Genomic DNA, 27,196 nt, shown 5'->3' with positions numbered 1-27,196 from the left:
CTACAATATATTGAAATGACCTGCTTTGTTAAGTGTGATGTTTTCACACACTCCACGTGCGTGAGAATGAGTCACTCTCAATAAAGCGGTATTTTTACACTTATCCCCTGACTCTTTTGATCCTCGTGTCATAAAAAGTCACTTTTCTTCAATCACTTGTTTGCCTTCCTGCTCATCTTAACCCAACAAAGATGTAAATTCCATGATTGACGCAAACCAAAATACTCACGAATGCTTCGGGGAGGGGTTACAGTTCGCAAAGAGCTATTTTCTGCAAGGAAAAGAAAAGACCAAAGAGGCACAAAAATACATTGGAATTGGACTTAATATAGCTGTTTTTAAATCAGACAGATGGTTCTTCATGCTTGGGAGGCATTATTTGTAATTAGCGACGTCTCTCGTTTCACATACATCAATCAACATTTCGACAACTGCATAGCACATCTGCATTACGCAACGGCTTGGAAACATGATGGATTTAGTCCAAAATAAAAAACTGGATGATTAATTGTAGCATTTCACATTTAATTGCCCATATGGCCTCCATTTTGGAGTATCGTTATTGCTTCTACTCATTTCTGCCAGTAGGGGGCCCCAGTGAGGAGCTTTGCGAGGGACTTTTATCACATGTCAAGATGTTAGGTCCTGCGATTGGCTGGCAACCAGTCCAGGGTGTCTCCCGCCTACTGCCCAATGCCAGCTGAGATAGGCTCCAGCACCCCCCGCGAGCCTTGTGAGGAATATGCGGTCAAGAAAATGGATGGATGGAAGATGTTAGGTCAAGATCTGACCTCATGGAGTTGAGCTCTTCAAATTTGGTGGTTTATAGTTAGCAAACTTTGCTTTGCTCTGCCCACAAGTAATAACAACAACAAAAAAAAGTTCATCTGTCTAGTACAATTGGTTAACATTTGGTGGCAATCTGTTGGCTGATTTCTTTTTTTTTTTTTGAGGACACATAAGTGGAAAAAGTAACTTCAACCTGTCATGCCTTCTTGAGATAATTTTGTGGAAATACTTATGGTCAACATCTTTACCAAATTTCATACTTTTAAGTAAATGTGGCTCTGAGCTCGTGGAGAAAAAATATTAGGACTTGGGATTTTGTGTTTATGTGATGAGCCTTCAAACTTTGAAGCCATCCTGCACGGACACGCAATTGCAAAACATTTTTTACAAAAAATATTTTGTAAATCCACATGGTACATCTGTGTAATACATTGAACAAATTTGGTAGCAAACAGACACAAAATTATAGTATGTAAATTTAGTGGTCTCAAACGTGTGGCACAGGACGATATTTTGCAGCCTCCTATTTAACATCAAAGTTTAATATTAGAATGGCACCCACCTTTTTTGTTGTCATTGCAATGGGCATCTTGTATTTTTGTTTTGCTTTAATAACTTATGGGCTACCATAACTTAGACTTATCATGGAAGGAAAATATCGATGGCATCAGGACAAAACCTCATAAGTCACAATTTGGCAAATTTCATATTTGAAAAAAATCGATACTTTTCAGTTCATGGGCGTAATTTTTGGACTGTAAGCGTTGAAAATGGCCGGCTCTCTTTGATGATGATGCAATGTTTTTTGGGGTCCCCTGAAAAGTGACAATTAAAAAAAGGTTTTGGCATGACGATACTATTTCACCCATTCCCAGCCATGTCCTATTGAAAACCTGCCGTGAAGAAAAATGTTGGTGACAAGAACAGCCATTTTAAAGAAATTTAGGAGACAAAATATTTTTTTTTTGCACACAGGGGCCTATTCACTGAGAAAGCTCAAGAAAGTGTTCAATAAATCAGATGTCATGACGCAACTAAACATGTTGAGGAGTATGCCAAGTACCAGGGAGATGAGAGAGAGCTGGGTAACCAATCTTGCTTTAAACACTTGAACCCCTTTTTCGTGGAATACTTGATGTGACCCCCACCCCTGCCAAGTATCTCCCGCACCCCCGACATAAGTTGAGTTTGAGACCTCCTCACCTGAATGGCAATGGCCTTAATGAGCCAAAAAATGGCCAGTTTCTTCCTTGTGCCATTTCAGGCATGAGTTCTTGAGTCTTTTATGTGTGGGTTTCCAGATAGACTACCGGTACTTACTGAATTTTATGGTCTAAAGTGAAACCGGCTCTGACCTTGTGGACTTGATTTATTAGCGTTGTCCATCTCTGAAGGACCACTGGAAATGGCCAAAAGGACTGATTCAAACCAAAACAGCAGACTTCCTGTGTCTTTTCGGGCATGGGTGCTTGAGGCTTTTACATACAACCTGCCTGCAAAAAAGGTGTCATTTTATTATGGGATAACCCACAACATGTGTTCTATACATTCATTTATTGGCCTTATGACAAAAAAAAAAGCAATTTCGACAGGGCCTTCCTTGGTTTAAAAAAAACAAAACCTTATTATAGTTCCTCGGAGGACGAGAATGAACACAATATTTTCTCTCTCAAGTGCAGCAGGAATTCTCACACCTTGCGGCGCATGCGGATTCCATAATTTCTCTTATTCATTTTTTTATTTCTCCTCCCCTGCGAAATGTGCCCTCAGGGTCTTTCTCCTGATCGGCAGTGGCTGGACACGTACCGAGCAGCGGCTGTCACTCAAAACGGCTCTCGGCAGACGTAGAATATTCATCATGGGTCCATTTGGAGCAGGCGTCCGGTGAGTGACAGCAGCTTGCCGGCATGTTTGCCGCCATACGGAGAAAGATTGACTCAGCCGTGCTGGCAGGAGGCTGAATCAACTGTGTTTAACAGACAGATGCTGCACACTATTTACGTATTCATTGATTAACCCATTGGCTTGTAACAGTAGCGGCTTAGTCAAAATGTGAGGGAATGTTTATGGTCGGTGCTGCTATTTTGCTAAGTGACGGAAAGTCTTTAACGTCTGGGTGTGAACAATATTGACAATTACTGTTTTTAAGGGAGGCGGTGATTTGAGGCAGCCGTTTAATGGTCCTAAGTGGATAATTGGCGCGCGCAGTCTACACCTAGAAAAGGATCATGTAGAGATTTGTTTCTAATAAGGGGTGTCAAAATTAGTGAGTTAATTTTGAGTTAATTTAAATTTCTTTAACACCACTATTTATTTATTTATTTATTTATTTTTTATTTTTATTTTTTACGCACAATTAATGACTTGGAAAGCCTGAACTGGGGCAATTGCAGTCACAACACAGCAGACACGTCCACGTCAAATTTTAGCAATAATGAATTTAGTAATGCATATATTTGTGGAGATTGGGGTCAAGTTGTGTTTTACAATTTTAAAAATGTGCAGAATTTCACAAGTTACTTCATGTTAAAGTTTAGATCGCTCTTAGTATGAAAAGAAAAATGCAGTGAGCTGTCACCAATGTCTTACGAATGCAATTATGCCATCTAGTGGCAGAAAAATGACCTCAACATAAATCAATATCACACTTGTTTTTTACAGTACAGCACTTTTTTTTATTTTAACTCAATTTTATGAATTATGAAATTACTGTATCAATGACTAAAAGATGCAGCTATATTTATATTAAACATGTTTCCACTTTTTATTGTACATTTTATTGTACATTTAGAAAATATATAACATTTGCAATTAATCGTGAATTAACTATTTAAGTCATGTGATTAATTACGATGACAAATTTTAATCGCCTGACACACCGCTTTCTAAATACATCGTACATGTTTGAAGGTGATTGTTTGTTTGTGGAGATGTAGCAGTAAACTTTACGCCATTTCAGTTTTTAGGATTTTTTTGGGGGGGGCTGTGACTATAACTAGGGATGTAACGAAATCCAAACTTCATGATACGATATTTTCACAATATGAAGGTCATGATACGATAATTATCACGATATTGTGGGTGGGTTGGCGATATTTAAAAAGATCACAATATTGTAAATTGCGATTGGCTGGCAACCAGTCCAGGGTGTCCCCCGCCTACTGCCCAGAGCCAGCTGAGATAGGCGCCAGCACCCCCCGCGACCTTTGTGAGGAATAAGCGGTCAAGAAAATGGATGGATGGGCAATATTGTAAAAAAAAAAAAAAAAAAAAGAGCTCGTACTAAAAAAAGCACAATATTATGCTTTTGTACATAACATCAATGCATATAAACCACCTACAATCTCTAATAACAATATTGAGGCACTTACTTGCTAATGCAAGCACACATTAATCGCTTCACAAACAAATTAGGTTCCCCTTCATCTGACAATTAGCATAGATTTTAAACATAGAAGGCCAAAACATCCCTAATGAAAATTAAATTGCACTAATAAACTAGCCACTAGAGGGTGCTAGAACTGCACAAATGGAAATCATCCTGACTTTTTTTTAACAGATGTGTTCCTATTAAATATTGAGAACATGACAACGACGATATTGTGGAAGTTTTAATATCACGATATCACGATATTAGCTATAACAGCCTCCAATTCCCCATTGAGATGCGCAGTTATTTAGTTAGCTATACCTACATGCCGAAAATCCATCTTCCCGAGTATAGTCTGCTGGTTTAGATGCTTTAGAGTGCCTCATTACCTGCCATGAGTGTGCACACATCACACAAAAAAAGACGGAAGAGTGAAGAAAAAAAGGTCTGACGTGATAGCCAGCGTGTGAACATGGGCTCTGCGCTATTGTGGCCATTTTAGAGTGCCTTGTTGTCATTGCATTGAAAAGCCTTATGACTTCAAAGGGATATAAGTTCATAATTTATACACTTGGCATTTTAGTTTTTTAGTCATTTACATTTAGTAATGTTGTTAAGACTATTCAACATAGTGGGTCAAATTTCTGAGCTATTTATTTCCAACTTTACAGTGACAATCCCTATTTGGGGAAATACGATAAATTCAGCATCCAAAATGTTTGGTATTCCTGAAACAGGAAATGGGTTTAGGTTATGCGTTCGTGTTTAACATTTAAGTTTAGGGTTCTGTGTTAAGGGTAAAGTAATCTCCCCTAACCCTAACCCGGCGTGTTCGCAGGTCAACAAGATGAAGGAAATGCTGCAAAGACTGCAAGGGCGAGTAAGAGTGTATCGATCCTCGGTCGGAACATCTTCCTCTGTTAGCAGAATTCTATTTGCGGACCAGGAAGCCAACGAGCCACGATTTGCGCTGAGTGACGTTACATTATCTTGTCTCTTCTCTCATCACGGGCGATCTATTTCTAGCCCGACACGATATCTAGTCATTCAAGTGTAATTTAGGCATGCCAGATTGACTGAGGAGGGGAGTTGTATAGCTCTGCCAAGCCACTTAATTGGCCTCATTAATCGGCCTCACTCCTTGGGTACGCTCGCCTCTGTTACCTAGCTGCCATGAAGGAAACCTGAGGCTTCCCTGACATGGACGGGGAAAGATCTGGTTCTGTGTGAAAGGCGCAGGCAAAGATACAATGACTCGAGATGTGACAGTCAACAGAAAGTATCACTAAACAGAATGTTCCAGAAGGCTGTTCTAAAAGCAAATTGTTCAAAATCTGAAACAATTTTTTCCATTATAATTAATGTAAATAATTTTAATCCGTTCCAAGTCTAAAAAAAACTTTTTCCAAGTTTTTGTTTTTACTATTTTACACCATAAACTGCACTGTATACTGTTTACCATAAATAGAATAGGGTAGAAATAGACACTTTATTTTTAGTTTAGTTTTATTAGTTAGTTTTATTTTAATAGAAGATATCTATCTATATATCTAAAATGATGAAAAAAACAAAACAAAATGCACTTGCTTTCTTTGGACCCATGATTAGGGGCTAATACATGATGCAAAACTAAAAAAAAATTTGCGTAAATAACAATAAACAGGTCTGCTCCGAACGAACTTTGAACACGAATGTGCTACGGAGGAAGCATCCTGGGCATTCGAGTTAGCTCGGCTCCCGAGTGAGTCGCGTTCAGGTAAGCTTGGCTTTTTTCAGTTTGGTCGAGAGACGATGTTTTGGACGAGTTCAGAGACATAAAATTCTCAAATCTTTTGGTCGAAAACCGATTTGGTCGAGAACAGAAGCGTTCGAAAACCGAGGTTTAACTGTACTCTAAAAGCATTCTAAAAGGGAATACAAATATCCTAAAAGTATTATAAAAGTAGACTATTCTAAAAGAGAATAGAGGTATTCTAAAAGGGAATACAAGCATTCTAAAAGTATTCTGACAGATTAGAAGTGTTTTAAAAGTATTCTCAAAGCATTCTAAAAGGGAATACAAATATTCTAAAAGTATTCTAAAAGGGAATACAAATATTCTAAAAGTATTCTAAAAATATTCTAAAAGGGAATACACATGTTTACACCTGTTGCGAACAGCATCAGATTTTTGCTAGAACATTTAAGCGGCCACTATTTGTGATCTCAGATTCAAAGTTGTGGCAATATTCTGCTTTGCTGGATTTTGGACACAAGCGAATAAATGCAAACTCTTATTTTGTGTATTTTGCGGCCGTGTGACAAGGGCCACCGCAGAATGGTGCATACGTCATCAGGGGTCTGCGTGAAATGCAAGGTGGCCCCCTCGGTCGTTGGTCCGCCGCCAGGCCCGATATGATTCCACAAACCTCGGGGTCGCGCGTGTGATAATAAATAAAGATGTCGTGTCGATTCATGTCGTGGGCGGACGGATTGCGGCTCCTGCGTCCGCACCTGACACCCTCCAATTAGACGGTGACAGATGCTCGACGCGTGCGCACGCACATTAATACTCCAAGCCGCGTTTCAGCCCCGCCGCCGCCCACCCTCTTCCCCTCCGGCTTTTGTTCTGAGGGTGTTTGTCACCAGATGTGGCCCCACTACAAATTTAATAAAGATGCAAAGAAGCCGCTATATTGTGTTAGGGGGGGAAAAAGCTTGCACCTATGTTCTATGTATAGTCGCCCTTCCAACACCTCCTTAGTACAGGCTCCATGTGTCAGTAGTTAATCCCTCCTCGGACGCACCCCCCTCATCAGCACCACCACAGATGGGTCACTTTATTTCCCCACAGACTACTAATAACGCCCATTGAGGGATTCCAAAGGGGGCCGCTTCGCCCCTTTAACACCAGCATGAGCAGCTGAATGGTGTAATGATGCAAGCGGTGGGCTTGGGGGAGCAATAGAGGGAGGAGAAAAACACAAAAGCTAACACAAACAAGCATTTTATTCAAGTGCCTGTGGAAGAAGTTGATGAAAAACAGCTCAACATGCCCCATAACCAACTTATGCCAAATTTATGTATTTTCTCACTCAATGTGACCCCCTGTAAAGCTCGGGAAAAATAACATCAGTCAATGTAACCAGTTTAACCAAAGTACGTAAATTTGTATGGACATGTCTATCACAACAGGATGCATGAGAACGACTCAAGGACTCATGCCTGAAATTGAAATGGAAGTTAGCCATTTTGTGATGTCAGACATTTTGGGTGAATTCCACGGCTCGTACAATTTTGATTAATTCGAACTGGGCAATTCGTCCAATTAAGCCCCAATCGGAAACCGGGATCCTGGACAGATGGACGACGCTAAATAAGGAATCTCTAGTAGGGTCGAACAGAGTATAGCATCGCTCTTTGATTTCATTATCACAAGGCAAGGCAAGGCAAGTTTATTTGTATAGCACATTTCATACACAAGGCAACTCAATGTGCTTTACACAAGGAAAGACAACACATAAGCATCAACAAACACAGTAGTTAACATTCAGAGGAAGAAGACTAAATAAAAGTAGGTTAAAAAATGTACCAAAAGAACATACAATGACATTAAAACATTAATCAGAAAACTTTAAAACATTTAGTGTAAGGAAATTTAAAATAATAAAAATGTTAATTAAAAAGGAAGAGAAAAAAAACAAAAAAAAACAAGATGCCATAAAAAAGTGGAGCCTCCATCACCAGTTTCACCCATCAACATGAATTTGTGGATTGAAGCAAAAAAATAAAAAAATAAATAAATAAATAAATATATATATATATATATATATATATATATATATATATATATTTATATATTTATTTATGTATTTAGAAAAACTACAACATAAAAAAATAAGGCCACTCAAATAATTTGTATGCATTAATTTTCCTAAAAAAAAAAATAAAAAATGCTATTTTAAAATTAAAATAGTCACGTTGTTCATTAAAAAAGGGAAGCAGCCAAAGCGTGAGTGTGCAACTCTCGCTGCTAATTATAGCAAAACATTATTGCGTATGCGGTCTATATATACACACGCAGTGCTGCAGTGCACAGCAATACACTTTGGGCTTTACTCAGGCGTCACTTTGCCTTTTAGGCAGAAGAGCAGACTCAGAGGAGGATTTATAATTTCAAGAACATCTTGCGATGCCTAATCACTCCCCAAACCCCCTGCAGCCCCTGCCCCCAAAAATGAAGTATTAAGGAAAGATGATGTAGCGATGACTCTGAGTTCACACTTCAAAGCAGATGGATGCATGAAAAGGGAGTAGACCACACTGATTTGCAATAGCAAAGGTTTGCAGACTTTTTTATATGCTGGCATGCTTGATTGATGCTGACATGCATTAAAAAAAAAAAAAAAAAGATTTATTCTTGGTACTTTTCCCAAATGAGCCCCAATGCAAAGCAGGTATCCAAGACAGATGGGTAACATTTAACTGTGAATCTTTTTTGCCCATGCCATAAAATGAAGGTGCAGCATGGCTTGATCAGTATGATGATGTACCATAAAAGAGGTTGAAGGGAAAAAAAACAACAACAACCAGTTCAAGAAGTGATAGAGTAGACCTCTTGATCATAATGGACATCTTAAAAAAAGTCAAGAACCTAGACCTGAAACTGAAAAGGAAGACAGCCATTTTTGTTTGAAGCAGCCATTCGTGGGCAAATTCCAGCGCTTGTACATTTCCAAACACCTACTAGGGAATTTGCCAAAATTAGCTCTAATCAGAACTATGTACAATACAAGCTGCGTCCAAATTCGTAGGCTGGGTCCTTAGAAGGCTCCACCTCCCTCGTGAACCGCATAATTGGTGACAAATTTGGACAGGCCTTGACAAAAAGGGACAGCAACATGAAAAATCCAATTTTTGGAGCTTTTAGTCGTGTTAAAATGCTAATTCACCAAAAACATGACAGAAGTGGTGTTTTCCTCCATTCGCCCATCTATGAGAAATTCTAGGTCATTCTGCTCTCCAAGCACCAGCCCCTCCCAACCTGAGAAAACTTTTGCACTCTTTGACGTCATAAGATGCGGACACACCCCCGCACCGCCTCTACAGACTAGTGATGGGCATTACAGTTCTTTTAGGTGAACTGAATCACGAGAATCTGTTCATTTCGAAGAACAGTTCAAAAGATTCGTTCACCGAATCGTTAATGGCAACACATTCACTCCCTGACTCGTTCACTCACTGACCCGTTCACGTCTTCGCCAACGGAAGCTTTCCTCAGTGACTCGTTCCTGAACACCAATAGCGAGGCTGTATGTGTAGTAAAATCCCGCCCACATCTGACGCTAGCTACTGATTGGTCGTTCGTGAAGTCTGACGGCATGAGCGTGACTGATATCAAATGAACTGAGAAAAGAACGAATCACTTCAGGAAGTGACCCGTTCACTCACGTTCACTGAAAAGATGAGTTGTTTTTGAACGAAACGGCCATGAACGGCCCTGTAATTGGCTGGCAACCAGTCCAGGGTGTCCCCCGCCTACTGCCCAGACCCAACTGAGAGAGACGCCAGCACCCCCTGCGACCCTTGTGAGGAATAAGCAGTCAAGAAATTGAATGGACGGTCATGAACGACACAACACTACTGCGGACTAAACGCACGCCCACTTTCTCTGAGACCTCCATGGGATAGTGACAAACGTAGCCTTTAGCAGTAAACATTCTGTCCAAATGAATTCAAAGCAATCAATTATCCTTCACATTTGCAATGCCAAAGTGCAGTGACAATTGGTTCTTAAAATCCCAGGTTCTGGCACTGACACTTGTGACAACTACAAGTAAAACTTTTGCACTGTTGAACCTAACAGAACTAATAGTGTAGTGGATAGTGTGCTCTGTAAGCAGCAAGTCCCCGGTTCGAAACCAGCCCAGGTTTATTTTTTTCCCCCTCCTCCTTTCCTCTCTCTTCTTCTCTCTCCACCCCTCCTCTTCCACAATTCCTTGCAGCAAAGAGACGTTTAGTTTCAAATGTTTACTGAGGAATTGAATTGCGTCAATTTGCGTGGCGCACTCAGAGAAGTGCTCAAACGCAGAGCTACCAGCAGCAGACTGCAGTCGGCTCGCCGGGGGCGTGGCAAACACACGGGGAGAGGCGGGGTTTTACTGAACCGGGCATTTTACGTCGCGTTACAAAAATAACCAGAAAAACACCTAATAGTTCATAAAAAATTACATCGCCATGGTGTCAGAGGTAACATTTAATCAATATATGCCGATAGTTAACTTTTGGAAGGGCTTAAAGTGCTGTGGTGTAATCTCTTTAAATTTTAAGTTATTTTTAGGATTAAATACAAAAAAACTTAGTTAACGTATGCTCAGAAAATGTGCTTTGAAGCAGTCTTTGCTTCGGAACCGTCTCCATGGAAAAGAAGGTCAGATTTAAAAGCTAGATTTTAAGGCCGCATGAGTTTGGACACTGGAGTGCGGTCGACTCGCATCGGAAGGTACGTCAAGTGGTCGAAAAATTTGGACTTTGGAAGACCCAGCCTATGAATTTGGACACATCTACAGATGAGCAACAGTAAATTCGGGGGAAAAAAAAAATCTTATCCATCCATCCATCCATCCATCCATCCATTCATTTTCTTAACCAGTTACTCCTCACAAGGGTCGCGGGGGTGCTGGAGCCTATCCCAGCCGGCTGCGGGCAGTAGGCAGGGTACACCCTGAACTGGTTGCCAGCCAATCGCAGCTTATCCATCGAGTGCGCTTGGAAAATGGTGTCAGATGAAATGAACGTGTACGGTTTGTGAATGAAGGAATGACAAAAAGATCAGAAGCAGGTTTATGGACAGTTGGATGAGAAAAAAATTGATCATATTGAGGGTTTTCCATTAAAAAAAATGGGGGGGGGGGGGGGCTAAAAAACAACAGCAGTTTTCCAGATCCACATGACATTGGGTGAAACGGTGTCTATCATAAAAAGTCTCAAGGAGTCATGCTTGAAATTGAACAGGATTTATACATTGCAATTGCAAGGTTTTGCAGGCATTGTTATCCTCTAAGATGCTTGATTGATGGTGACATAGGGTACATGCTGTTTTCTGCCTTCATGTATTTTTTTTTTTTTTTCCGTTTTACACTCATTCAAAAAAAGTTGGGCCAAATGAGGCTAAATACTTAAACGCCGCGCTTCATTAGCATGCACGAGAGAATTTATGGCATGATGAAAAGTGAAGAGGATGAAATATAAATGAAACACTGGCGAGTGAGCGTTTGCGTGCGTGTGAACACATTTGCAATGAATACTGCCATAAAATGAAATCCAGTGGAGTTTGCTCGTCTTGAATTCAATATTCAGATTGAGGTTTCTAGCAGCGGACAATTATTGTAATAAAATTGAAAGCTCTTTGGCTGACAATCTTTTGGGTTTATTAAAACACGTTATCTTTCACTTTATTGAGGCCGTTGTCGGGAGCGTGTCAGCAGACACATTCTTAAAGATGCGTACATGCAAGAAGCCCTTTAAATTATTCCCCAATGGATGAGTAGGCCTACTGATTTGACCAAGCTGGTCTTTAACACATTCACTGCCATTGACGGCTATTGACGTCAAATTTTTTTACTGGGCTGGCAGTGAATGAGTTAAAGGCTTGTGATGTCATCATGGAGCCATCGGAGGAAAGGTTCCACTCACATAGAGAACTGGAATGACACATTGATTGAACCAATCCATCCAGTTGGATTGTGGGAAATGACTTTTGCAGCTTGACCATGCAAGTGAATATACTTCAGTGTTTTTTTTAAGTGTCCAGAATATGTAAAGTAGTTGCCCTAAAGATGGGCATGACAAACATGACAGTCATCTCTTGTCTTGGAGAAATGAGCCAGTTCTCTAACTCATGCAAGTGGCCAACTATTTAATTCACCCAAGATTCTGCTAGACCAATGGAGAGTCTAGCCAGTGGCGTAAAATCATGCTGAGTGTTCCCAGTGCAAAAATCTTTTTGCCCCCCCCCACAATTTTTTGGAGGCAAAAGCTACTATCAGTGGCATATGCAAATTTCGCTGTGCGAATGCCCGCTTCTGATCGGTGGACTGTTTCCGCAGATGTGTTAGAGAAGTTTGAGTCCTGAGTCTTGTCTACATATGCAAATTCGGCGGTAAGAACTCCCGCTCCTGATTGGTGGGCTGGTTTCACGCTCATTCTTGGTTGGCTGCAGCCCTCGGCTTCCTCCAGCGTCATTTCTGAATGTTGTGTTTACAAACAGCAATGGAAAAACGTTGCACAGCACCTTTAACTTAGTCTTTTTTTTTTTTTTTGTCTTTTCTTTTTTGTGCGCCCCTTTTTTTTTTTTTAAGTTTGTAAAGCATGATGACGACAATGTGGCACATCCACTAGCTGTCTCCATTCCCCTCCAACTCGCATCATTTCCACCTCCCATACCACAGTGTGCCTGACCCACCCAGAGATATTCTTTTTCTTCTCTCCCCGCCCCCCCTTCCTTCTGTCTGGGCCTCGATGCCGTCGCACCAGCGATATTTATGCCTCTGAGTCTGGCTTTGCTTGCCCACACCCTGCTGGGGTCCAGACTGCCCATAAATGGTGGCATTTTGCCCTTAAAATTTGAGACAGCGCAAGTACATTTTTCATATAATCGTGCAAGACTACAGACTAGAGATTTCACTTCAGTCCATTAATCAACAACACAGTGAAAATGAAAGGAAATGTGCAATGTGTGTGACACCATTTTCTATTTTCTCTTAGGGGCCACTGTGCTCTTAGTAAAAAAGGTTTTGACAACTTCACCAGACAATCAAGTGCTGCTTATTAGAAGCTAACACCAATAGCTAAATCAAAGCAGTTCTGCTTACCTTTTGGCTGTGACATGATCAGCGACAACCTGGCACAAAAAAAATCGTTTTGACTTCGGTCGGCTCTTGCCTAACATGTAGTTCTGCCACTGATATTTATTGATGATGTTTCAGTTTGCTATCTATCTTTGAAATGGATTAATGGACTGGTCCTTCTAAATTGTGGGCCAGTCTCTTGTGGTAAAATGTAGGAAAATAATCATGAAAATCACTGCATTGTTCCAAAAAGAGGCGGGCCCACCGGGCATCTGCCCTGTAAACCAGATTGCCAGTCCAGCCCTGGCGGCAACTTAGCACCTGTGTAGGATGTGCGTATTTCTGATGACAGCGCCTGATAGGATCTTCACCCAGACTTTCTTCTAAATCATGGGCAGGGTAGAAAACATTTGTTGGTTCGTTATTTAGCCAGACACTTTGAGGACATGCAGGAGAACATGGAGATTTTGCGGATCTGTGTTTTTATGCATTCCCTTCAGCTTCATGACATCTTGTACAATACGAACAGTCTATTAGCACCAGGAGGTTTCATGTTAGAATAGCGTTGGAAATCAAGGGCGAGACATAAAGCACATTGTGAGTGCATTTTTCCTCATCCGTTGGCTTGTTAACATTCAAAAAGCAACACTATACCTGGTTAAGGCGAAGGGTAATGGGATATTTATAAGGTTTTAGGTGAATGAATGAGTATAAATTTATACGTATTTGCACGCACGCACACGCACGCAAACGCACACACGCAAACGCACGCACGCACGCAAACGCACGCACACATACACAAAAAAAAAAAAAAAAAAAAAAAAAAGAGCAATGATGACAAGACGTTGAATCGGCAAGACTACCGAATGAACAATTCTGAGCTCTTAAAAAAAAGAAAAAAAACAAAACAAAACAAAAAGCAACACTATATCATCGCCATCCTCCATTGCCCAGCGAGTGCGGGAGGGGGGAGCAGGCACTATTGACAAACGAGCCGGCACCTGACACGCTCGGCGGCCTTCCCACAGGTGTTGACGCCGCGCTAAGATACTCGGTCCAAGCGTATCTGTGGCCGACGTGCCGAGCGAGCATCTTCCCAGCATCCCTGCGAGGGCCCGGATGGAATAGAGTGGGACATTTTGTCTATATGAATATTACATTTTTTCCTACGGTCCAACGGTGAATTATTGAACAGAATGCACTCTGGAAAACACTTTTAGTGTGGTTGCTTTGTAGACGCAAATTCCATCAATCTTTTGCCTGCTCTAAGTAAAAAAAAATAAAAAATAAATAAATAAAAAGAGTTTGAAAAATTGAAAGTGTGGTGGAATTCCTCCCTGCTGGCTATGCCAGTGCCGGTTCGTCTGTCTGCACAAGCAACAGATGGCCGTGGTCTTTGGGTTGCTAGGAAACTGGTAATCAAATACTTTAATTCAGATTGATTTGGGAATCTGAGGTTTACTTAAAGCACGTTATCTTTGGTTATCGAGACGGAGGGACGTTTCGATTTCTACATTTTGTCCGTGATGATGAATATAAGATTTTACCAGGGAAGTACGCTGAGCACGCTGAGAGTGCAAAATGATCTCCAATGTTTTGCTAGATTCAAAAAGAATGGGAATCAAGGCAGACGTGTCATTGTTGGCAATGTGTAATTTGCAGCACTGTCTAGTCATACTACTTTGTGCCATTGAAGGCAGCACTCAGTCCCTGGTGGATTGCTAATGCTGTGAACCGCAAGCTGCCAGGTCGATTCAACTCAGCTCTGCTTTGGGATGGTCAGGTTTTCCACTTCAAAACAAATGGGAAACTGTGAAAACTTTCTGAGCTAGCATCAGAACCCTGAGCCTTTATTTTTACGGTTTCTATACTTTCTCAAAAGCCAGAAACAAAGGGTCAGGGTGCATATACTATTCACAAAGCTGGAAACATCAGGACATCAGCAAGCACTACAGAAGCCTGGTAAGGATCCTGAAAATTAGAATTGGGTGTGTTGGAGGAGGGAAACATCTAAAACCTGCAGGACTCCAGCCCTCGAGGACCAGGTTTGCCCTCCACTGCCCGAAAGCTTGGTTTATACTTCTGTGTTTGCTCTTGCGGACAACACTACACATTATTATTATTATTATTATTTTCTAGCCACTTGCGCAGTATAAACCACTACAACAAATGCACGTGATTATGCCTGATGCCTGTGTTGGCTGACAGGTGCCGTGCTTAGTGACATTGCCGTTTTAGCTGATCTAGGACCTGTAGAGTGCAGTTTGCGGTGTTAAGCACTGATTGTGAAACTTGCCAGCAAGCTAAATTCTCGCAGTATTTGTTCATAAATAGTATGAGAATACATCTTATATTGCTCCCGCTGATATGTTCGCAGCCGATGTATTAAGATCGGCATTTAGAGTGTAGGCAACATGAAGCTGTGACGAAACCAGGAAGCACCTCTCCCACTTTTTTTTTTTTAGTTGCTTCTCTACCTTGCAAGATCTTCACATATAATGTCACACCCAGCGACTCATTTTATTAGCTATGAGCAACTTCCTTGTCACTTGTCAACCTACGAGAGCAGCAGTGCTGAAGATGCTGTTTGCTGCATTTAGTGTAAGAACTGAGATTTCTTTTACGGGACTTTTGATGTTCCATAACAATTTAGCCCAAAATACGGGGCGTCCCGGCTAAAACGGCACAGTTGGCAACCCTACATGATCATGTCAGTCATTACAGACAAGTACTGCGTTGCTCGTGGCTGGATGCTGGACACATATTTCAAATATTTGGAAGCCGAAGATGGCGGGTCGTAACATCACTCGTGATTGGTCCGTTCAATGGCACACTAAGCATTTTTTTTCCTGGGTGGCGCAAATCCTCTTCCCGCCCGGGAGACCACGATTGTACCTGTGGATATGTGTGTGTGACAAGAGGGGGGGGGAATAAACTGGTTCGCTAAGCACGGGGCTTTTACGTTTTGGTGAGATTACAGCCGACACCGTTGCAAATTGGCGATAAACCGTTGCCGCTGCTCAGGGGCCTGTTCCACCAGTTCCGCTGTCGCCAGCCTGTTTCGCCGTCGCTGCCGTTTCGGCGGGCCGGGGTCTCTGGTTGCAGCTGCCTACCGGGCTCGTCAGCTGGATTGACAGTCTCTGCTTCTCGACGCGGCGCCTGACCAGCTCTGCCATCATCGCTACGCACCGGGGCTTGCCTGGTGAATCGACCGCCGCAGCTACTCAACGCCGGGCCTGCCCAGTTCCGCCGTCGTCGTTGCGCACCGGACTTGCCTGATCGTCTCTCAGTTGCTGCTACTCGGCGGGCTTGCCTGTTTTGCTCACCGGGCTTGCCTGCATCGTTGTTTTTCGCCATTTACACGTGACTGCAGTACGGCGAGGGGGAAGAGAAGGAGGGGGAACCCTCAATCTCAGGATACTTTGGACAACAACATGCCACCAAAACAGAAACAGGACTCAAAACCGGAGGAGGACTACTTAACGCTCACACAGGTAAACAAAATGCTACAACAACAAAACAAACTTTTCAATACACTCCTAAATCAACAACAGGAACAATTTAAAGGATTCGTTAAAATAATACTGGATTCAACTAATGCACGCATTGACAATATCACCAGAGAACTACAAGAAGTGAAGGGGTCTGCAATATACGCAAAAGGAGGTGGATGATCTTAAAACAACTCAAATTAATCACATTGAAAACGGTAAAACCATGCAAACTGAAATGTACAAAATATGTGACAGTTTAATTATTTTAAATGATAAAATGGAATATTTAGAAGGACAGTGTAAAAGAAACAATCTGATTATTGATGGAATTGAAGAATCACCAGGAGAAACATGGACTGACACCGAAGATAAAGTAATGAAACTATTCAGAGATAAATTACAATTTCAGGAGAAGATAGAATTGGAGCGTGTGTATCGGACTGGCAAACGGGAAACTGGGAGGACCAGACCCAGGACAATTACAGTTAAATTTGAAAAATACAAAGATAAAAAAAAAATAAAAAAATACAAAGATAAAACCATGGTGATGAGCTAACTCTCCGCCTCCGTCGTAGCCTGACACAAAAGTTTAACGAGGTCTTAACCTTTTGCTTCCCACCTTTAGTAGCATCATAACAATTTGTTTTCACTTTCAAAGGCAGCATCAAAACTTTAATACTTTAATGTTTCTATCATGGGATAATGTAGTAGAATCTGGACCTTATATTAATGATTTGTTTCCATGTACAGAAGTAGTGTGAGAGGCCTAACCCTCACCATTTGTTCCTGTCTTCGAAGGTAGTATCAGAACCTAAACCCTTTTTCTAATTTTTTTTTTCCAGAGCCTTCACTGTAATTCTTAATGCTTTGGTTTCTGTTTTCGGTCTTCAAAGGTAGTAGATTGTCATACAGGTACCCAGTAGAGTACTCCACTCCCATTGAGAGAGCCGCTGCATGATGCCGACAGCTGTTTCCAGATGTTGCCGCTTTAGCGCTGCTGGTTCTTATCAAAGAGCACATTTGTCGCTGGTGCTGGAGCGGGAACATTCAAGCCTCCCCGCAACGCCGCTGTTCCATCACTCGGAAGGAAAGATCAGAGTCGATATCGCCTCTCCCTAGTGAGTTGACAAACAGATCCTCGCAGGAGGCAGCCAAACGCGGAGGAAAAACAGGACTGCTGATTGTTGGCATTGGTGCAGCGCGTTTATGAGGGTTCCCCCGCCCCACCGGCTCCCCTTTTCATCTAAAAATAAGCATCAGATGGTGCCCCTCATAGCCCAGTTCTCTTGATGTGATCCATAAGTTTGTCAGACGGATGAATCAGACGGAAGGAAGGCGTTCCATTTGTACCTCCATATCGCCGGGCCACATGTGGAGACGGCGCGCAAGTGAGCACGCGGCAGCAAAATGATTTTATTAAAGCATTTCCAGTCTTTAGTCAGCTGGAGCTAACAGCCACACAGGAAATGGCTCTAATGACCGCCCGTGCATGGGAGCGTTCACGCTGATGGATGAAGGTGTAGCATTGATCAGATACGATGATTTATTTGCACTGCGGCCTACAGGAAAGAGGTTAAGCTCCTGTGAAGCGCATCTGTTGGCCATTGGGTCTTTCGTGACATCATTAGTCCAATGCCACATTGGTTAAAAGCTGAGACATCCCCTTGTAAGAGAATATCATTTTACCACCACTGACACAAGATGGTGGAAAAGACATTTTTATGACAGAAAAAGAATCCTTGACCTTTTTTTTTTACCTTCTTCTTCTTCTTCTTTTTTTTTTATGTGCTCTTATGAACGGCAATGACGTAAAATGGAAGGGGAAAACGTCGACCTATGTTCTGCCTTTTGAGTTAATATTAGAGCTGCATCCGACAAGATATTGTATTTGCTTGATACTGTGTTGCTGTTCTATATAATCGTCAAAGACATAGAATGGGGGGACGTCAGTAGACTTGGCAATCTTCTGCCTTCACAGGTCGTATTAGAGCAAGAGTTCCAGAGCAGGAAAAAGATTACATTCCTGTGAACGACATCTGTTATCTGGTGTGTCATTAATGACAGACATCATTAGTCTCATCCCATATTGCTAGAAGCTGGAAAAATAATACGATTTTACCACCACTAAGACAGAATGAGAAGAGAAAAAGGATCTGGCAATTTTCTGGTTTCTGGTAGTATTAGCCCAATCCTGCAGAGACATTATACCAGTGGTGTGCAATGAATTATGGAGGGTTGACAATTCTACAATTTTCCGCCTTTGGAGTAATACTGAGCTCCATCGTCTGACTTTCATCGAATGCAGAATGGTTGCAAGTTCGCACGGCTAAACGATAACAAAGGCTACTGGCAGTAGTATAGAAGTATGCCTTCAAAAGGCATGGGGAAAATAAAGGAGTCAAGTCTATATTAAGCGTCACGCTAAGAGGAAATAAAAGCAGAGACATCAAGGTGGAGAATACCTGCACCTCATTACAGTCTGAGCACTGCTTGTTCCATCACAGCGAGGGTGGAAAAGCCTCGTACAACTGAACAAGTTGCACGATCAAAAATCTGCCATCAGCAATTATGTTATTTCCCATTGGTAACTGTATTCAGCAGTTTCCTCTGAGATATATATATATATATATATATATATATATATATATATATATATATATATATATATATATTAGGGGTGTGAATTGCCTAGTACCTGACGATTCGATTCGGATCACGATTCATAGGTCACGATTCGATTTGATACCGATTAATCCCGATACGAATTCAGAAGTCGTTTGTTGCGATTTTTTTTTTTAAATTCAAATTTAGAAAATACTAATCAATAAACTTGTACAGTGTAAGATTTGTATGAAAACGTATTTATTTACCTGAAACTTCAGTCTTATGTAGGTTGTAATCTGTTTCATGTTTGAACAGCTTTGGAATAAAATATTTAATGTTCCATTAATATAACATTCTTCCATGCTTAAGGTGTGAACATTAAGACGTTTTGGTGAATATTTTTCCATCAAATATGGATGTTTAAAAATCGATTTGGCCGCCTATTGAATCGATTCGAGAATTGCGCAATGTAATATCGCGATATATTGCCGAATCGATTTTTTAACACCCCATATATATATATATATATATATATATATATATTATTTTTTTCCTTGTCCGCTTATTCCTCACAAGGGTTGCTGGAGCCTATCTCAGCTGGCTTTGGGCAGTAGGCGGGGTACACCCTGGACTGGTTGCCAGCCAATCGCAGGGCACACAGAGACGAGCAACATAACATAACATTTTAGCATAATTGTCATGTTAGTGCAAAAACAAGTTAATCCAGTTTTGGTGGTTTATATAGTAAAAGTCAGTTGAGACAACAGATCCAGAATAATGTAGGCTCTGATTGAAGCTATGTAGCTACCTGTTTAGTCAAGTGAATCTGTCAAAAATCAGAACTGACCCAAACAAACAAGAGCTCTGGATAAAGCTATGCGTTCGTCCCGCTCAGTCATTTATTTAACACTACCTAAACTTGAATAATGTGGGCCCTGGCTAAATGTATGTGACTGTTTACATCATCACTCAAATCTATCAAACATCGCAACTATTGCACATGAATGAAACCTCTGGTCAAAGCAATGCAGACATGCACACCTTTTTTCAAAAATCAACGTGTGATGTGGATAAAGCTATGCGGCATTCAACACGGTCAACTGAATCTGTCAATCAATTTAACAAACGTAGATACATGCAGACAATTGATAAATCTTTGAAGCTCTCCGAATAGATAGCAACTTGTCAAGAATCTACACCAATCCCCGAAAAGGTGACTTTTATAACATTTGTGAAATGTGACCCAGATGAATGTGGGCTAAGGATAAACCAAGGGAGCTTCTGTCTGCTTTTCCTTCTGTACACAGTCTCGCCTCTGTATGTGGTGGGTGGAGGCTCCTAGGTGCAGCAATTTCAAATTTCAAATGGTACGCGGCAACACTGAGTCCTGGATGTGTTAATTCTACCCGTTTTGCACATATATATATATATATATATATATATATATATATATATATATATATATATATATATATATATATATATATATATATGTTGTTCCCAGAATGCATTGCGTGGCACAGTTAATGACGTTATAAGGACGCTAATCCTTAATTTTAAGTTGTGTGTAAAATAATGACATCCAGGACGATTCCCCCGTACAAGTTGCATTGTTCATCTGAGAACTGCTTGTGAAGTTACAAATTTTAGATATTTTAATTGTGGCTGACTGATTAATTACTCCGACATTACAATTTTTTATATTTTTTTTTACTTTACAAAATCATCTCACGGGCCGGATTAAACCCCTTTGCGGGCCTGATCCGGGCCGCGGGCCTTATGTTTGACACCCCTGATTTACATGAATATAACAAACCCTTTGCAAGTTATTAAAAAAAAACTTTTTCTTTTTTTTTTGATGTGCATAATGAGTTAAAAATTGGTTGTGAATTTCAATTTTGATCTGAGTAACGTACCAAATCAATTGAAAAAAGTCAGAATAGTTGTAAATGAATAACTGTTATTTTGCCTTACATGGTAAAACAAAGTGGGGGAAAAAAACTAAGTGGTCATCAGTTCGACCTCCAGTAGACCAATTAAGTAACAGACACTTGCATTGAAAAATTGCAGTTAATGTTAATTGGCTGGATTGAACCCCCTGAGAGGCCAGGTTTGGTATTTGACACCCCTGCATTGCGTTGAGTCATAAACGTTCCACAAGGTTTCAGTCCTAATTAAAACTCATCAGACGACATCGAACGCACATGTCAGATGCTCGGTGTCCTCGGAGACGGCGAGGCGTCGTCAAACCTGGTGACACATCCTATTCCCGCGGAGCTCCAACTCCCCTTGAAAAAAAAAAAAAAAAAGTCATAGCCCAGTAAAGCGTGAGTGACAAGAGTGTCAAAACAGCACACGGAGAGTTTGGGTTCAAACCTGTGCTAGGAACAAAGAGAGTCTTTGTCAATGGAGGACACCATCTAAGGGTGCAAACACTACTTTGGGGGGAAAAAGGAGGACGCGCGCGATCATATTGGGAGGTCACATTGCTGCAAGCAAGGAAGAAAGAGGAGAATGGTATGGAAATACACGTTCGCACTCAAGGGATGTCAGCAGGTGGTCACAAAACGTTTCATGTGCTCACTTTCTTGTCAGAAATAGAAACTACTGACTCACGAAAAAAAAAGGTGTCTAACTTTTGAATAAAGCATAATAAAGCATTGCGGTTGTCTGCATATCCATTTGAATGTGAAAGTGGCGGTTTTCAAAATTGTTTTGTTGCGCTTTGACTTTTTTTTCAATTCAGTTACTGTCAATTCATTTTTAGAACAAGTTTTATTAGTTTAGGCTTTTATTTTTCACTTTGGTTGACTTTTTGTTAGTTTTTTTTTTTTTACTTCATGAAATATTTGTCGATCGCAAAATAAAAAAATAAAAAAAGTCATTAAGCACAATTCTCTAACTGTCCTTCATTTTTCTGTACGAACGTACAGCAATACCAAAATAATACTTTTAAAATTAACCTAGAATGCTCATCTATAATGTTATTTTTTTTTTTCAATTTTAGTTGTAGATTTCTTGTTAGTTTTCTTTAACTATAATAACCTTACCCATAGGCTGCATTAATAGTAGTCATTATATGCGTGTGAGTATATTGTTTGTCTTCATGTGTGACTGCACCGTTTGTGGTCAAAAATCCGTTGCTGTCACGGTCGGTGGTGCGTGGACCCAAATGCGGAGACACATTACAGGACAGACAGACAGGAGCAGGAGCACCGGTGTCTGCTCTGAGATTAACAACGCAATTGCATTTTCGGTACAATAATGCTATTTCGTTGTTAGCTCCAAATGCTAATGCTATGCAACAAACATGAGGCCTACTGTTAATGCACCCCTTTATCATAATTAAGACAAAATAGTTTGGTATTTCTAGTAAAAAACAACAACAACAACAAAAAAAACAATTAGAACAACAAGATAAAGTTACTGTTGCTGCTGCTTTCTAAGACATCAAGCTTGTTAGCATACCAGGCAGATAGACGACTTTTGTTGTGTGTGTTATTTGGAAGGGGTCGCAGCACACCTATTATTGGCTTTCTCTCTTTGTCGGAAATAACGTCTCAGGAGCTCGTGCACACCAATTGTCTTGCAAGCAAGAGCAAAATAATAAGAATTTACATTCAGATCACATTCAGAATGGTCTTTTGTATAATTCCGTCGAACAGGACGTGCATAAAATCACACGGTCAGTGTAATTCTCCCTTTTTAAATTGTTTTCTGTCAGCAGGATTTTATACAAGCAAATGAAGAAAACATTGCCATAACATCGACGCTCAGCAGATTGGAGATTGCGCTTGGAGACACACCAGCACAAAGTCAACAGAGGGACAAATGCTAAATATAATGCGGCAAATGTTCACTTGCTATTAGTCCTGATCCGTGAATGGAGCAAGTGCATTTTATCACAGATAACATAGTTTTGAAAGGTTTATTTTTCTTCATCATGTGACATTATTAATCCATCCATTCATTATCTTAACTGCTTGCTCCTCACAAGGGTCGCAGGGGGTGCTGGAGCCTATCCCAGCTGGCTTCGGGCAGTAGGCGGGGTACACCCTGAACTGGTTGCCAGCCAATCGCAGGACATTATTATTATTATTATTAATTTATTTTAAAGGCGCAGTCACCGGATTCACTCAGGAAAATGCACTTTTTAAATACAGGATGTACACACTTTTACTTTCTCTTAGTCTAAACATCTGTGTTTATGTTAATCTTTGGTGGTGATTTCATCATAAACCCCCACCGCCCCCCCCAGCCTGTATTTTGCCATTTTGTGTTGGTTTTGTAAACAGCGGGACGTTTCTTTTGTGTTACAAAACAAACACAAAATGTCAAAATACAGGCTGGGGTGGGTGGGGGTTTAGGACGAAATCACCACCAAAGATTAACATAAACACAGATGTGTAGACTGAGAGAAAGTTAAAGTGTGTACATCCTGTATTTAAAAAGTGCATTTTCCCTGAGTGAATCCGGCAGACAGCCCCTTTAAAGACTCGATAAGCGGGCGGCACGGTGGCGAGTGGTTAGCATGTCCGCCTCCCAGTTCTGAGGACTCGGGTTCAAGTCCAGGCTCTGGCCTTCCTGGGTGGAGTTTGCATGTTCTCCCTGTGCCTGCGTGGGTCTTCTTCAGGCACTCCGGTCTCCTCCCACCTTCCAAAGACATGCATGGCAGTTAATTGGGCACGCCGAATTGTCCCTTGGTGTGCGTTTGGGTGGTTGTCCGTCTCTGTGTGCCCTGCGATTGGCTGGCAACCAGTCCAGGTTGTACCCCGCCTACTGCCCAAAGCTAGCTGAGATAGGCTCCAGCACCCCCACGACCCTTGTGAGGAATAAGCAGTCAAGACAATGAATGGATGGATGGACTCGATAAGCATCCGGACACTAATCAATGCGTCAACCACCAACATGTCAGCCACGTTTGTATTCACAGGCGAGTGACGTCACAAGAAATCTATTGATTGTGTGACGTGATGCTTGTTGCATTGGTTTGCATGTAGGCTGTGAGTATTCCTTTTCGTATAGTAAGCAGCTAAGTTAGACAGTATTGGATGAGAAATTCAGATGCTTGTTGAATTGTCATCTGAAAAGAGATGGTACATGCATTTCTTTTTAGTATGAGAATAGGCTGCGCCGGAGAGAATGAACACTTATTCCACCAGCCTCCATTTCCTTCAAGTAATCTATTATAAGTGAAAAACGTGCATTATTAATGTGCATGTATTTATTTACTTATTAGAGTCTCGACTTGAGAATGCCAGCAAAGAGAGAGAGGTCCAAGCTTCAGACTTCTGCCATACAAAATGGAGAAAGTGATTTTAAGAAGGAAACGGATGACAATGACACTGATATGAGCCAAGAAGAGGAAGACAAAGATGCCTGCGGACAAGTTGCCAAAGCAAACCAGCAACACAGACTTCAAGCCCCGAAGTGTGGGTGAGTCCTGGAATCACTGCGATGATCCGTGACTTTGATGTGTATCGTCAAAGGGTACACAAACACACAATGCGGCGTGACATGAAGTCCCGACTGCACTTTTCTCAGCACAGGAAATGTTTGTGGGACTACCATTACACATGAACTCGTGTAAAGGCCATCTAAAAGTCGGTATGCGTTGTCTGATGAATATATAAAATCACAGTTGTAACATCGCAGCTGTTGGGGAACGTCTGGGTTGTGTTTTGGACGGATTAAACATTGTTTAATCTGTGCCGGCCCGTCGTGACATTTGATTGGCTGTTAGCCATGACGAATGCGGATAAACAGGAAGTGATGGAAAGCCTTAACGTTTTCGTTCACTTTGCACATTATCACACTTCACATTTGGACGTAATTATAATGTCTCTCTGGACAGAAGATCGAGAAGATGAATTCATCACTATGGTTCAAGATAGACCAGAATTCTATGTCGAGCAAGTGATGAAAGCCAAACTATGGCATGACATGGAGATGGATTGGATTAAGACAGATGTCCTTTGTAAATCTGTTTTTATCCTATTTATTCTTCTCCTCCATTACTTTGCGAAAGCCAAATCATAAATATGCTGTTTGTATATATACACGACTTCTTTCTTTGAATTTGTTTCATATTCCTAGATTAGAAGATAAGAAATGTTCTAATTATAATGATTGTCATATCATCTTGTTTTGACATGACTTGTATTGTTTTCTAATAATGAGGTTTCGTGAGCAGGTAAGTCTTTGTCCGTCGAGAAGGGCTGTCAGCTCGTTATGCCCAGCGCACAATAATGAAGATGCACAAGTGCTTCATGTGCACATCTGTTTGTGCTGACAACTCTATTAGTCAAGTGTTTTCATGTCAAGTGTTTGGCTAAGTGTATCCTTGCAGTCTTTCCAGTATTGCACATTTCAGGGTACAAGTTTCTTTTTCCAGGCCTCTCTTTGTTTTGTCAGAGAGGCAGTTGTTGTGGGAGGGGGGCGGGGGGGGCTCATTAGGGTGCGTGTCAATTGTGATTCGCTGCAGTTTCTCCGCTGGGGACGCTCGTCAAGCTAGGTCAAAGTCACATGTTCCATTAGCTCGACTTGTGTTTCACACCAATTTGATCATTCCCCCCAGAGAGACGCCGACCTGTTCCCGGGAATGGCAAAAGCAAACGTTTACGTGGGGTATTAGAGCTTTGGCAGCACTAAATTGCGAATCAACGTAATGGATGCGCGGCGATGCCAGTGGGTGTTCAAATAACAACAGATGGGCGGCACGTATACCTCTTCGAAGCCGGACGAGTGGTGGGAACAGCATGAGGACTGGACTGATTCATTGTCACATGAGTCAGCGAGCTGGAAGAACAACGGACAAACCGTCCAGCCGTCCATTTTCTATAAGCGGTGATCTTGTTATGGTTCATGGGTAAGCTAGACATTATCCCATCTCAAATCTTAGTGAGTCCTGCTGAGTTACTCTTTAAATCAAAGTTAGCAATTAGGGATCTAAACAAAACAAGCTAATTAGCCACACAAGTAAAATTATAATCAAATATATTTGTTGAACACATTTAATATATGTTTTTTTTTCAGGTCGTTATCATGATGTCCAGATGACCACTACATACCAGCAACTTTTTTTTACATAGCTGTGAGACAGTACACATCTGGTTCTTGACTGTCTTGCGGATGATGAAAACTACTGTGTTTAAATGTATTTCAAAATAAAAGTCTAGGGTTTTTCCTGTGTACACAATTCTGAGGCGGCCACCTTCACCTAATTTGCTTGCCACCTCCAGCCTGAGCTACTGATATCGCTCAGCACAGCGTTCCAGCTGTGTTGATTGAGCTCGGCAGGAGCACATTTTAACAGTATTGCGCCATTTTGGAGGCGCTATATCAACAGCAGTGCACCCGAAAGACCTGAAGCAACAACAGAAGAAGAAACAGCCCCCCCCCCCCCCCCCTTTTTTTTTATGTACGGAAGGAGAAACAGATCATGGGGCAACCGTTGCACACGCCCATTTCCTGGTTGCGAGGTGGCGTGCTCCAGTCATCGCCAAAGTCATAAAAACACAGCATAAACAATAAACATAACAGTGTTTTACAACAACGCTGAACTATGTTTACAATTTAACATGTACGAGTCGATGAATTTTTAATGATTGTAGTTGAAAAATTGCAAAATTTAATGGCAACTTTGGATTCATATAATTTCTAATTTCTAGTCCCTGATGCAGCCCATAATGGTATCGGTCACTTCCGTGAATACCGATACCATAAAATAAGATTGGCACCAATACCGATACCTGGTATCGGTAGTCACCCATCAAAGTCAGGGTGATACCAACTCTGTGTCATGATTGGGTTTTGTGCATGGCAGGTCTTTGTTTTGTTTTTTTCTCTTGGCAGGTCAGGCAGGTGGGTGTGGCTGGCAGCTGAAAGGACACCTGGGCTCAATTAGATCATCAACCATCCTCAATAAGAAGCCCAGGCTGGTGCCAGAGAATTCCATCCCATGTGTTAGTAACACGCTAGAGCGTGTTTGCATTTTGCCTTACGTGACCATGAAGCCTTTTTAACCTGTTTTGCCCTCGATCTTTGTTTTTTTTTGTTACGGTCTTCTTCACCAAGATTCTGCCTGATTGCCTGCCGCCTGATTTTTTTGT

The 27,196-nt window shown here is 41.3% G+C and overlaps 1 long non-coding RNA gene across 1 annotated transcript in view; it reads left to right on the top strand.

Moving 5' to 3' along the window:
* LOC144018070 (uncharacterized) overlaps nucleotides 1-26,586 on the top strand; it is a 29,969-nt gene extending 3,383 nt beyond the window's left edge. Inside the window, exons 2-4 of the long non-coding RNA XR_013283332.1 lie at nucleotides 2,560-2,673; nucleotides 24,325-24,521; nucleotides 26,121-26,586. This is a non-coding gene — a long non-coding RNA (uncharacterized LOC144018070). The remainder of the gene's footprint in view (nucleotides 1-2,559; nucleotides 2,674-24,324; nucleotides 24,522-26,120) is intronic.
* Nucleotides 26,587-27,196: the final 610 nt, after the last annotated feature.

This window comes from Festucalex cinctus, chromosome 1 (assembly GCF_051991245.1).
Source record: "Festucalex cinctus isolate MCC-2025b chromosome 1, RoL_Fcin_1.0, whole genome shotgun sequence".
Taxonomy (NCBI): Eukaryota; Metazoa; Chordata; class Actinopteri; order Syngnathiformes; family Syngnathidae; genus Festucalex; species Festucalex cinctus.
Note: the sequence above shows the minus strand (reverse complement) of the source record. Positions and strands in the feature narration are given on the sequence as shown.